This window comes from Manis javanica, chromosome 6 (genome assembly GCF_040802235.1).
Source record: "Manis javanica isolate MJ-LG chromosome 6, MJ_LKY, whole genome shotgun sequence".
NCBI classification, from domain to species: Eukaryota; Metazoa; Chordata; class Mammalia; order Pholidota; family Manidae; genus Manis; species Manis javanica.
The window spans coordinates 107,475,186-107,488,249 of NC_133161.1; the positions used below are offsets into that span (position 1 = coordinate 107,475,186).

Consider the following 13,064-nt stretch of genomic DNA (forward strand, 5'->3'; position numbering starts at 1 on the left):
CACCTCATGGTGATAAGCAACCTGCCATTCATTAGCCCCCACTGGGACTATAAGCAAATGGACTGAACCACCACTGCTGCGGACCAGCTGGGCAGCAGCTCCGCCCACAGCAACCACACAGTGTTCTCCCAGTGTGCAGTTAACTGGAACAGACTCAGAGGCTGCCAATGCCAACTGCCTAGCACAGGCAGAGTAAGCCAGCACAAGATACGGAAGGCATAAAGGAGCACCACTCTTGCAGGAGAACACACTCAACCTCTGCAACCCCTTCCAGTACCCTAGGCTATCCCAACGGCTGCCCCACCCACGGCAGCTCAGGGGATTAACACAGAGACTGCTCCCAGTGTGCAGGTAACCAGCATAGGCAGTGGAGAAGGGCAAGGTGACCAGCAAGCAGGAAGGGACTTGGTTTTCCCAGCTGACACATGTGCCACCTGTCAGTGATCACTTTTATTGCCACGAAAAGGCAAAAGAAACTGGTCCAGTCCAAAATCACTCAAACAATGCCAAAGAGAGGGCCTGGTGAGATACATATAAACAACCTTCCTGAAAAAGAATTCAAAATAAAAGTCATAACCATGCTGCCAGATTGGCAGAGAAATATGCAAGAGGTAAGGGATGAAGTCTGGAGCGAGAAAACAGAAATGAAACAATCAAAACAATGACTTAAGGGCAGACTGGACGAGGTGCAAGAGACTGTTAATGGAATACAAATCAGAGAAGAGGAATACAGAGAAGCTGAGGCAGAGAGAGATAAAAGGATCTCCAGGAATGAAAGAATATTAAGAGAACCGTGTGAAAAATCCAAATGGAACAATAGTCGCATTATAGGGGTACTAGAAGAAGAAGAAGAGATAGAAAAAGGGATAGAAAGTGTCTTTTAAGAAATAATTGCTGAAAAATTCCCCAAGCTGGGGAAGGAAATCAGTCTCTCAGACCATGGAAGCCCACAGATCTCCCAACACAAAAGACCCAAGGAGGACAACACCAAGACATCTAATAATTAAAATGGTAAAGATCAAAGATAAAGGCAGAGTATTAAAGGCAGCCAGAGAGTGAAAAAAGGTCACCTACAAAAGAAAACCCATCAGGCTATCATCAGACTTCTCAACAGAAACTTTACAGGCCAGAAGAGAATGGCATGATATATTTAATGCAATGAAACAGAAGGGCCTTGAGCCAAGAATACTGTACCCAGAAAGATTATCATCTAAATTTGTAGAAGGGATTAAACAATTCCCAGATAAGCAAAACATGAGAGAATTTACCTCCCACAAACCACTTCTACAGCGTATTTTAAAGGGACAGCTCTACATGGAAGTACTCCTAAGGCTAAATAGATGTCACCAGAGAAAATAAAATCACAACAAAGAAAGCAGACCAACCAAAAACTAACAAAAGGCAAAAAATACAATCAGCTATCTACAAAAGCAGTCAAGGGAAACACAAAAGAGTACAGAATAAAACAACTAATATATTGAGTGGAGGAGGAAGAGTAAGAAGGGAGAGAAATAAAGAATCATCAGACTGTGTTTATAATAGCATAATAAGTGAGTTAAGGTTGGACAGTTAGATAGTAAAGAATCTACCCCAGAACATTTGTAACCATGAATCCAAAGCCTGCAATCACAATAAGTACATATCTATCGATAATGGCCCTAAATGTAAAAAGACTGAATGCACCAATCAAAAGACACAGAGTAATAGAATGGATAAAAAAGCAAGACCCCCCTATATGCTGCTTACAAGAGACTCACCTCAAACCCAAAGACATACACAGACTAAAAGTGAAGGGATGGAAAAAGATATTTAATGCAAACAATAGGGAGAAAAAAGCAGGTGTTGCAGTACTTGCATCAGACAAAATAGACTTCAAAACAAAGAAAGTAACAAGAGATAAAGAAGGTAATGATAAAGGGGTCACTCCAAGAAGAGGAGGATATAACTATTATAAATATCTATGGAGCTGACACAGGATCACCTACATATGTGAAACAAATACTAACAGAATTAAAAGAGGAAATAGAATGCAATGCATTCAGTTTAGGAGACTTGAACACACCACTCACTCCAAAGAACAGATCAACCACACAGAAAATACATAAGGACACAGAGGCACTGAACAACACACTAGAACAGATGGACCTAACAGACATCTACAGAATTCTACATCCAAAAGCAGCAGGATACACATTCTTCTCTAGTGCACGTGGAACATTTTCCAGAATGGACCACATACTAGACCACAAAAAGAGCCTCAGGAAATTCAAAAAGATTGAAATTCTACCAACTTCTCAGATCACAAAGATGTAAAACTAGAAATAAATTGTACAAAGAAAACAAAAAGGCTCACAAACACATGGAGGCTTAACAACATGCGCCTAAATAATCAATGGATCAATGTCCAAATTAAAACACAGACCAAGTAATATATGGAGACAAATGAAAACAACAGCACAATGCCCCAACTTCTGTGGGATGCAGCGAAAGCAGTGCTAAGAGGAAAATATGTAACAATCCAGGTCTATTTAAAGAGGGAAAAACAATCCCAAATGAATAGTCTAAAGTCACAATTATTGAAACTGGAAAAAGAAGAACAAATGAGGCCCAAAGTCAGTAGAAGGAGGAACATAATAAAGATCAGATAAGAAATAAATAAAATTGAGAAGAATAAAGCAACAGAAAACATCTATGAAACCAAAAGCTGGTTCTTTGAGAAAATAAACAAAATAGATAAACCTCTAGCCAGACTTATAGAGGAAAAAGAGAACCTACACACATAAACGGAATCAGAAATGAGAATGGAAAAATCATGATGCACACCACAGAATACAAAGAATTACTATGAAAATCTATATGCTAACAAGCTGAATAACCTAGAAGAAATGGACTACTTTCTAGAAAAATACAACATTCCAAGACTGACCAAGGAACAAACAGAAAATCTAAACAGACCAATTACCAGCAATGAAATTGACTCAGTAATCAAAAAACTACCCAAGGACAAAACTACCCAAGAACAAAACTCCCAGGCCAGATGGATTCACTGCTGAATTTTATCAGACAATTTGGAGAAGACATAATACCCATTCGCCTTAAAGTTTTCCAAAAAATAGAAGAGGAGGGAATACTTCCAAACTCATTCTATGAAGCCAGCATCACTCTAATACCAAAACCAGGCAAAGACCCCACAAAAAAAGAAAATTACAGGCCAATATCCCTGATGAACATACATGCAAAAATACTCAACAAAATATTAGCAAACCAAATTCAAAAATACATCAAAAACATCATCCCCCATGACCAAGTGGGATTTATTCCAGGGATGCAAGAATGGTACAATATTTGAACATCCATCAACATCATCCACCACATCAACAAAGAGGACAAAAACCACATGATCTTCAATTGGTGCTGAAAAGGTATTTAACAAAATTCAACATCCATTCATGATAAAAACTCTCAATAAAATGGGTATAGAGAGCAAGTACCTCAACATAATGAAGGCCATATATGACAACCCCACAGCCAACATCACAGTTAACAGTGAGAACTGAAAGCTTTTCCTCTAAGATCAGGAACAAGATAAGGAAGCCCACTCTCACCACTTTTATTCAACACAGTACTGGATATCCTAGCCATGGCAATCAAACAACACAAAGAAATAAAAGATATTCAGATTGGTAATAAGAAGTTACACTGACACTGTTTGCAGATGACAAGATATTCTACATAAAAATCCTGAATAATCCACTCCAAAATTACTAGAACTAATAACTGAAATCAGCAATGGTGCAGGTTTTAAAATTAATACACAGTCCTGTTGCATTCCTATATACTAATAATGAACTAGAAGAAAGAGAAAGCAGGAAAAGAATTCCATTTACAATTGCATCAAAAAGAATAAAATACCCAGGAATAAACCAAACCAAGAAGTGAAAAGTCCCATACCCTGAAAACTACAAGACACTCATGAGAGAAATTAAAGACACCAATAAATGGAAATACATCCCATGCTCATGGATAGGAAGAATTAATATTGTTAAAATGGCCATCCTGCCTAAAGCATTCTACAGATTCAATGCAATCCCTATCAAAATACCAACAGCATTCTTCAACAAACGGGAGCAAATAGTTCTAAAATTCATATGGAACCAAAAAAGACCCTGAATAGCCAAAGCAATTCTCAAAAGAATAAAACTGGGGATATTACACTCCCTGCCTTCAAGCTCTACTACAAAGCCACAGTAATCAAGATAATTTAGTACTGGCACAAGAACAGACACATAGATCAATGGAACAGAACAGAGAGGCCAGATATAAACCCAAGCATATATGTCCAATTAATATACAATAAAGGAACCATCGATATACAATAGGGAAATTACAGCCTCTTCAACAACGGATGTTGCCAAAACTGGACAGCTATATTATGTAAGAGAATGAAACTGGATTACTGTCTAACTCCATACATAAAAATAAATTCAAAATGGATCAAAGACTTGAATGTAAGTCATGAAACCATAAAACTCTTAGAAGAAAACATAGACAAAAATCTTTTGAATATAAAGATGAGCAACCTTTTCCCAAACACATCTCCTCGGTAAGGGAAACAAAAGCAAAAATGAACAAATGGGAATACACCAAACTAAGAAGCTTCTGTACAGCAAAGGACACCATCAGCAAAACAAAAAGCCATCCTACAGTATGGGAGAATATATTCATAAAGGACATATCCAATAAGGGGTTAACATCCAAAATATATAAAGAACTCACACACCTGAACACCCAAAAAGCAAATAACCAATTTAAAAATGAGCAGAGGATTTGAACAGATACTTCTCCAAAGAAGAAATTCAGATGGCTAAAGGCACATGAGAAGATGCTCCACACCGCTAGTCATAAAGGAAATGCAAATTGAAATCACAATGATACCACCTCACCACCAGTGAGGATAGCCAAGATCCAAAAGACAAGGATGTAGGTTGCTATTCATAGATCATTCTGTTTTTATGAGAACTGATTGCCTTCCTTGGAATCTGTGCTGCGTGCTGCAGCTCACTAAATCTTAACCGAGATCTGTTTCTTGTTATCTCTACCCCCTCATTGCCTGGTGCCAGGGACTTCTTGCCCCGGTGACCTGGAGGCAATTACATTCCTGGAGCAAAGCATGTTAATCATTGTGTCTAGAAACTTGTTAACTCACTCAAGAATGTGATTCCTGATCAATAAATATGAGGGGTGCCCTCTCAGCACCACTCTTGTGCTGTTACGCCTTGAGTCCCCTGGCTGGTCCTTTCAGATCTTTGATATCTCATCGCGTCTCCCCTCTGTCTGCGGGTCAGAGGCAGGGAGGGACCAACAAGTGGCGCCCGAACAGGGACGTACTTGAAGCTCAGAGCGGGGAAGCTCCGAAGATCGTCGATCCGGTAAGGCTCCCAGGAAAGCGCGCGTAGGGACAGGATTGAGACGTCAGAGACACTATAATGGGCCAACATGAAACTAAAGCAGATAAACCGGAGGATTACTTAAAATTACTCTGTGCCCTCCTGAAAACACCAGGAGTGAAACTTCTAAAAAGGACTTTGCTCAACCTCATAAATATATTAAAAAGTATTGTTATTGGTTGCCTCCACAGGGAACCCTCAGACAAGCTGATGGGAGTAATGCATTAACAGATTTCAGAGGCTCACAGACAGGCAAACATTATCCCTGTGCCTGTTTGGATGGATCAATAGCCCCTTAATAAAGAAAAAGTGGCATCCTTACACAAGTTAGTTTAAGAACAGCTTCAGCTAGATAGATTAGAATTTTCCACGAGCCCATGGGATTCCCTGTATTTGTTATAAAAAAGAAGTCAGGAAATTAGAGACTCTTACATGACTTAAGGCAAATTAATGCGGTTCTTAGACCTATGGGACCTTTACAACAAGGCCTTCCTTTTCCAGCTATGATTCCAAAAGACTGGAATATGGCTATCATTGACCTTAAAGATTGCTTTTTCACAATTCCTTTGGCCATAACACATTGGGGAAAATTTGCTTTTACTGTCCCTTCTTTAAACTTACTGAGGGCCCCCTCAGAAAGATTTCAATGGAAAGTGCTTCCTCAAGGAATGCTAAAGAACCCCACAATTTGCCCAAATTAGGTGCATAGGACTGACTCTTCAGCCTATACATGGAAAGTGGCCCTCAGCTTATATCATTCATAATATGGATGATATTCACATAACTCTACATAAACATCTATCTCTTACTATTATTCTCAATGAGACCGAAGTTGAATTAAAACAATGGGGCTTATAAATAGCTCCTGATAAAATACAAATACAATACCCAATGAATTACTTGGGGAATGGAATTCAAGAAAATTCAATAATCCCTCAGAAAATTCAGATAAGGAGAGATCATCTTAAAACTTTAAATGATTCTCAAAGATTATTAGGAGATATCAATTAGACCTGACCATTATTAAATATTCCTACTTATAAACTGCAACATCTCTTCAATACTTTGCAAAGACCCTCAGATCTTAATAGTCTTAGAGACTTAACTTGAAAAGCTGAAGAACTCAAGGAGGTAGAAAAACACATTCAAAAAGCTCAATTATTAAAAATTGACTTACACAAACCTTTACTCTTATTAATTTTTCCTTGCTCCCCATTCAAAGCAGTCCTCTTAGGCCTGCGTTACTTTCTCCAGTGTAATGTAAATAGAGCCTGTAAAGTAATCAAGCTGAACCCTCAGACCAACATGTAAATAGCTCTATTCTATTAACTGCTTTCCTTGGAGGCAGTCGTCCTGGAGCTAAGCATTTTCCTTGTTTGCAGCCCCAGGGAAGCGATACAAGCCTGGGACTCAGATCAAGACTCTAGCAGCGAAAAGTCACACAGTCCCTGCACTTATCAGACAGGCAAGGGCCTCTCAAGGAATGACTAAAGCTCAGGCAGAAAAAACTAGGAAAACTGAGAGTAATGCAATCCCTAAACTCTAAAAAAGAAGTGTCTTATCTTCTGCACACAAACCTGGCCTCAATACAAACACTCTGATTAAAGAGGCTTGGCCCCTGAGAGAAGTATGCAATATAATGTTATGCAGCTAAATATATTTTGCTGCAAGGAAAGAAAATGGTCAAAAGTCACATGAAATACTACAATATGGAACTAGTTTTCTAAATTCTTTTAGTGAAAATCTATTCTACTGATTAAGTTGATCATTATTTTGAAAATTGGGAAATCTTAAACTAGACTCCCTGAAACCAAAGAAATGTATCTTCTGCAATACAGCCTGGCTTCAAATGACTGGAGCTAGAATTGTACTTGCATTTTGTTTCCAGCCCCCTGGACACATACAGTCCCTATCAGTTCAGAGCCTTCATCAGTCTTGTTAGTCTGGGGCCATCTAAACCTTAACCCAGTAATGTAAACTGCTCGCCCTTAGAGTGTATTCTTGAAAACTGAAATAATTTTAATCAAATAAGCTAAAAAGAAAGAAGGCTATTGAATATTAGTAACTCAAATCTTTGTATCAGTTTGTCTGTCTGTGAATATGTTTTTACATGAAAAGTGTTGCTAACTGTAGTCATTACATCTCAATTGGTATGTTTGCATCTCTAAGTGTGTAAATGAAAAATATTTTCCAACCTCCGGATAGTATTAATAAAAATTGATTTAAAAACAAGCGCTTGTGAAAATTGGGCATTCTAAAACTTCCAGAAAATCTAATAAAAATATTAAGCATAAATGCTAATTTAAGTTTGACTGAAACGGACATGTCCTTATAGTTATCAGCTGCCAAAGTTTACTTAAAGTCCTTTAAGTTGATATGACCTGTTTTATATTTCAAGAAGATGCTTAAAGAAAAACTTGACTTCGTCTGGTGTTTGGTAAAAGTTTTATAACTAATCTGGCATGGTTGCTAAAAATAAGTAAGCAAGTGTAGCAAATAAACACCTTAATAATAATACTGTATTAATGTATAACAGTGTATTTATCTGCAAACAGCCTGAGAATTTTTGTGATAACCAAAATTCTTAAAGTTTACTAAGTTATATAGACATATTTTGTGCTTAATGAGAAATTGTGCTTGAAGGGCCCCCACCAGTAAGATGGCAAACTTCCGGCTTCTTTTCGGGGAGGGGGGGGGGCCTTGGTTCCCGCCAGCGCTACCTGAAGCCCAATCACCTCTCGCTCCCCTCCCAATCCCAGCACCTAGCCAACAGCCAACAGCCCCGTAGAAGTGACACCTCAATCAATTCATGCCCCTTCCTATATAACCCAGCACCTTTCCCTAATAAAGCGGAATTCTCCGGTGAATTGCTGCTGTGTGTCAATCCTTTCCTTACATTGGTACCGAAACCCGGGAGACAGGACACACCAACTGGGCCCCGTCTTCCCCCCGAGACCAGCAGCAGCTTGCCCTCGTCCTCTTTTTCCACTGCTGGCTCATCACACTCACCACTCCTCTCTGGCCTTCAGGTAAGTCTTCCCCCCGGAGTGGGCCACTCTTCCCCGAGCTATCGCAGTGCCATTGACCATGATCGTCCAGCAAGGCCCTGACGCTCAGGGATGGGAGGGAACTCTGCCCGCCTCAGGCCTTAACAGCTGCAGCGGACCCTCAGGCCCCTCCTCCAACAGCCATAAATCCCTGCCTCAAGCCTTTACAGCTGCAGCAGACGCTCAGGCCCCTCCTCCGACAGTCGTAAACGCATTCACCATCCCTTCCATCAGTGCTGACACATTTTAAGCAAAATTTCCCCAGAGTGGGCCACTCTTCTCCAAGCTATTGCAGTGCCATTGACCGTGATTGTCCGGCAAGGTCCTGACGCTCGGTGACGAGGAGGGAACTCTCCCCGCCTCAGGCCTTCACGGCTGGAGCGGACCCTCAGGCCCCTCCTCCGACAGCCATAAATCCCCGCGTCAGGCCTTCACAGCTGCGGCGGATCCTGAGGCCCCTCCTCCGACAGCCATAAATCCCTGCCTCAGGCTTTCATGGCTGCGGCAGACTCTCAGGCCTCCTCCTCCAACAGCCATAAACGAGGTGACTCCTTTGCGGATGAGAACGCTCCCTTTCCCCACCCCCTCCTCCTTCTGCTCCGTCCACCGAAATCTGTTCTGTCTGCCGAAAACTCCTAGCGCTAGGTACCTCGTGACTCCGGCACTCTGCCTTCTTAGGGAAGTCTGGGTGACGACCCACACTTCCTAAGAAATTCCGACTCGTATACGAGTTTCTGCAGACCACCAAGGATAATCGGGGATGCCCTTTGTCTCCTTGTGGTCTGCTTCCAGTCCGAGGATCTCCGTTCATCTTCCCCTGTTTGTCTCCTTCTCTGTCCTTTAGCCATGGGAGCCTCCTCATCCCTCCCTGAAAGTTCACCTCTTGAATGCTTGCTTAAGCATCTGGCTACCCTCTCCCTGACGCCTGATATAAAACCAAAACTTCTCCGTAAATATTGCTCCGAAGATTGGCCGACATACCCCCTAGACAATAACAACCAATGGCCGGCAGGGGGAACTCTTGATCCTAACATCACTCACAATCTCTTTAACTACTACCAGTGCCTGAAAAACTGGAAGGAGATTCCCTATATGGAAGCTTTCCTCCTCCTCCTCCCCTCCCCCCCCCGCCCCCTCCCAAGTTCTCCTAGCCTGCAAGCCGCCGCCCCCACAGAAGCCTCCCGTTCACTCTCTTCCCCTTCTTCAGCCCTTCTCCCTTCCTTCCCCACCATCTCCTCCCCCATCTCATCTCCTCTGCCTTCGTCCCCCGCAGATTAAGCCTGAGCCTTTCAGCCCCACCTTTAACTAGGTCCCAGGGGCCTCCTCCATCTTTGCCCTCATCACCTGTTTCTCCCCTGTTAGGGACCGCCTTTGTCTTCTCACATGTTTGTAGGGAGAATGGGAAAGCACCTTCCCCCATATCTGAACGCAGCATGGGGAAGCACAAGCTAGAGAACAACCGGTGCAGTCCTTGGAAGTTATTTGTCCAGAAAAACATATCTTGTCCTTGAAGACGAGCCAAGACTCCTCACTCTGAAAATAGGGAGACCTTGAAGATGTGTAGAAACAACGCCCCTGCTTCTAGCTATGCCCTTCCCCCACTTGCCGATGTGGCAGGAATGGAGAACAAAGAACATTCTGTTTACGCATTCCATAAGCAATTAACTGGAGCCCTGCTGTAGCTCAGTTAGTAGAGCATGGGACTCTTAACCTCAGAGTCATGAGTTCAAGCCCAACTAAAGCAGCAGAGGCAAGCAGCTGGGCTGCAGGCTGGCAACACGTGGGTCTGATTCTTTATTTTCTTTGCCCCCCTTCCGCACTTCAGGACCTGCTTGAATATGTGCAGCTAGACAGCGTCACTCCCCCACAGACTGAGCCAGAACCCTTCAGTCCCCCTCAGACTTGGTCCCGAGAGCCTCCCAAAATTATCGCCCCCCTCCTGGAGGTAGCAGGATACAAAGGCATTTAGGAGATTTAGCCTAAATAGAGAAACGCCTAGGTTACTTTTCCACTGATCCCACGACATACATCAGGGAGTTTCAATGGACCCTCCAGTCTTACAGCCTCACGCATCATGACATTTTCATGCTCCTGGCCAATACTCTCCTCCCTGAAGAGCGTACACGAGTTTGAGACTTCGCCCAAATGCACGCTACCGAAACCCACAGGACTGACCCCACCTATGCCCCTGGCCCCACTGGTGTCCCCGAACAAGACCCACACTGGGATTATAACACTGCCGTAGGTCTCCGCTCTCGAGATATTTTTGCCTCCTGCTTAATAGCAGGTCTGAAAAAGGCAGCTCGTAAAGTAGTCAATTTTCAAAAAGTCCAAGACATAATTCAAAAGACAGATGAAACACCCTCCGAGGTCTTAGACAGACTCACTCAAGCCCTATTACAGTATACCATCCTAGACCCAGAAACACCGGAAGAAAAACATGTCCTTATGACATACTTCCTAGCTCAAAGCTACCCAGACATTAAAGCTAAACTCAAAAAGTTAAAACAGGGCCCCGCTACCCCACAGACTGAGATCCTAACAGTGGCCTTTAAAGTCTTCCATAAGCGGGAGGAGAAGAACACCGTAAACAAAAGGCTGATCAGGCCAATTTCCAAATGTTGGCTCAGATGATAAAACCACAACCTGGGCGCCCCTCTACAAACAAGGCCCCTCCCCAGGAGCTTGTTTCAGGTGCGGAAAAGAGGGACATTGGTCAAGGGCGTGCCCCTGCCCCAGATCTCCTACTACCCCATGCCCCAGATGCCACAAATAGGGCCACTGGGGGTCTGATTGCCCAAGCACCCGAAGGGGAGGCTGGATGAACAACCCCCATCCTAAGCCCGCCATACTGGGGCTGGCAGAAGATTGACGGGGCCCGGGGGCTTCTCGCCAGACCATTTCCATCACCAAACAGGAGCCCAGGGTTACTTTAACAGTAGACGGTCGCCCCATCTCCTTCCCCCTAGATACAGGAGCTACCTTCTCAGTCTTGAGAGAATACCGGGGCCCTACCATGCCAACCATTACTCCTATAGTCGGGGTAAGAGGTAAACAGATTTTCCCATTAACCCCCCCCCCTTTTATGAACAATCCAAGACAATCCCATACCTTTATCCCACTCCTTCCTGGTTATGCACCAGTGTCCCATCCCTTTACTAGGATGGGACATCCTTTCTATCCTCCACGTTTCCATAACTATATCCACTCCCACAGCCCCCAGTACTCCCTTTCTGATGGCCCTTATAGCCGACGACCCCCCTCTACCCAATGAAAGCTCCGGTTCCACCCTCATACACCCTGTAAATCCCAAAGTTTGGGACATTACAAGCCCCTCCGTGGCTCTATGTCCTCCTGCCTCTATCAAATTACGTGACCCCTCTCAGTATATCTGTCAGGCCCAATACCCCCTAACCACTTCAGCCCTCATAGGCCTCCAACCCATCATTCAAGATCTCTTAAACAAAAATTACCTCAGATGCACTCACTCCCCATTTCATACCCCAATATTAGCTGTTAAAAAAACCAACGGATCTTTCCGCCTTGTCCAAGACCTTCGCCTCATCAACATAGCCTTTGTCCCTATCCATCTCTTAGTTCCAAATCCATACAGCCTTTTATTGCAGATCCCTGCCTCAGCATCCCACTTCTCAGTCCTAGATCTCAAGGACCCATTTTTCTATCCCTCTAGACCCCTGCTCCCAAGATTTTTTCATCTTCACCTGGACAGACCCATACACAAGACATTCTGAACAACTCACTTGGACAGTTTTGCCACAAAGCTTCCGAGATAGTCCCCATATTTTTAGACAGGTCCTAGCTCAGGACCTCAAACAGTTTCATCATGATCACTCCAAGTCCACCTTATTACAATACATGGACAATCTTCTACTCTGCAGTCTCTCGTGGGAACAGTCTCAACTTGACACTGCCTCCCTACTTAACCTTCTAGCTTCCAGAAGTTACCAAGTATCCCCCGTCAAAGCTCAAATCTCTTCCCCTCCTGTCACTTACCTCAGATTCCTTCTATCCCAACAAAGAAGTCCATTACCTTAGACAGAAAACGGCTCCTCTCTGACCTGCCCATTCCCAAAACCAAGACAGAAATCCTTTCCTTTCTAGGCCTAGCTAGATATTTTAGAGCATAGATCCCTAACTTCTCCCTGCTCCCTGTTGGCAAGACCCCTATACGACCTCAGCAAGAGCCCCCCTAAAAAACCATTATCCTCCTCACCCCGACACTCCTTCATTAAGCTCCGTCAAGCCCTTGTGCAAGCCCCAGCTCTCCATCTTTCTGATTTGTCAAAGGCCTTCTCATTATACATTCATGAGAGGTCCAGTCAAGCTCTAAGAGTCCTAAGCCAATATTATGGCCCATCCTTTGCCGCAGAGGCTTATCTCTCCAAGCAATTAGACCCCCACAGTTCTGGGATGGGCCCCCTGCCTATGAGCATTAGCCGCTAGACAGCTCTTGCAGAAACAAGCTCATAAACTGACATTCAGGGCACCCCTTACCATTCTGTCCCCACATCACCTAAAAGATCTCTTAACCTACAAAAGTTTACAGACT

General features: G+C 43.3%; 1 protein-coding gene across 4 annotated transcripts in view; it reads right to left on the reverse strand.

Annotated features, from left to right (window-relative positions):
- Window positions 1–13,064, reverse strand: part of VOPP1 (VOPP1 WW domain binding protein) — a 148,843-nt gene that overhangs the window by 71,328 nt on the left and 64,451 nt on the right. Inside the window, exon 1 of one of the 4 annotated variants that reach the window (XM_073239179.1) lies at window positions 8,457–8,674. The exons of the other annotated variants lie outside the window; for them this stretch is intronic. The gene's annotated coding sequence lies outside the window, so the exon portion shown is untranslated. Of the gene's footprint in view, window positions 1–8,456; window positions 8,675–13,064 lie in introns of those variants that run through there. 4 annotated transcript variants of the gene reach the window in all.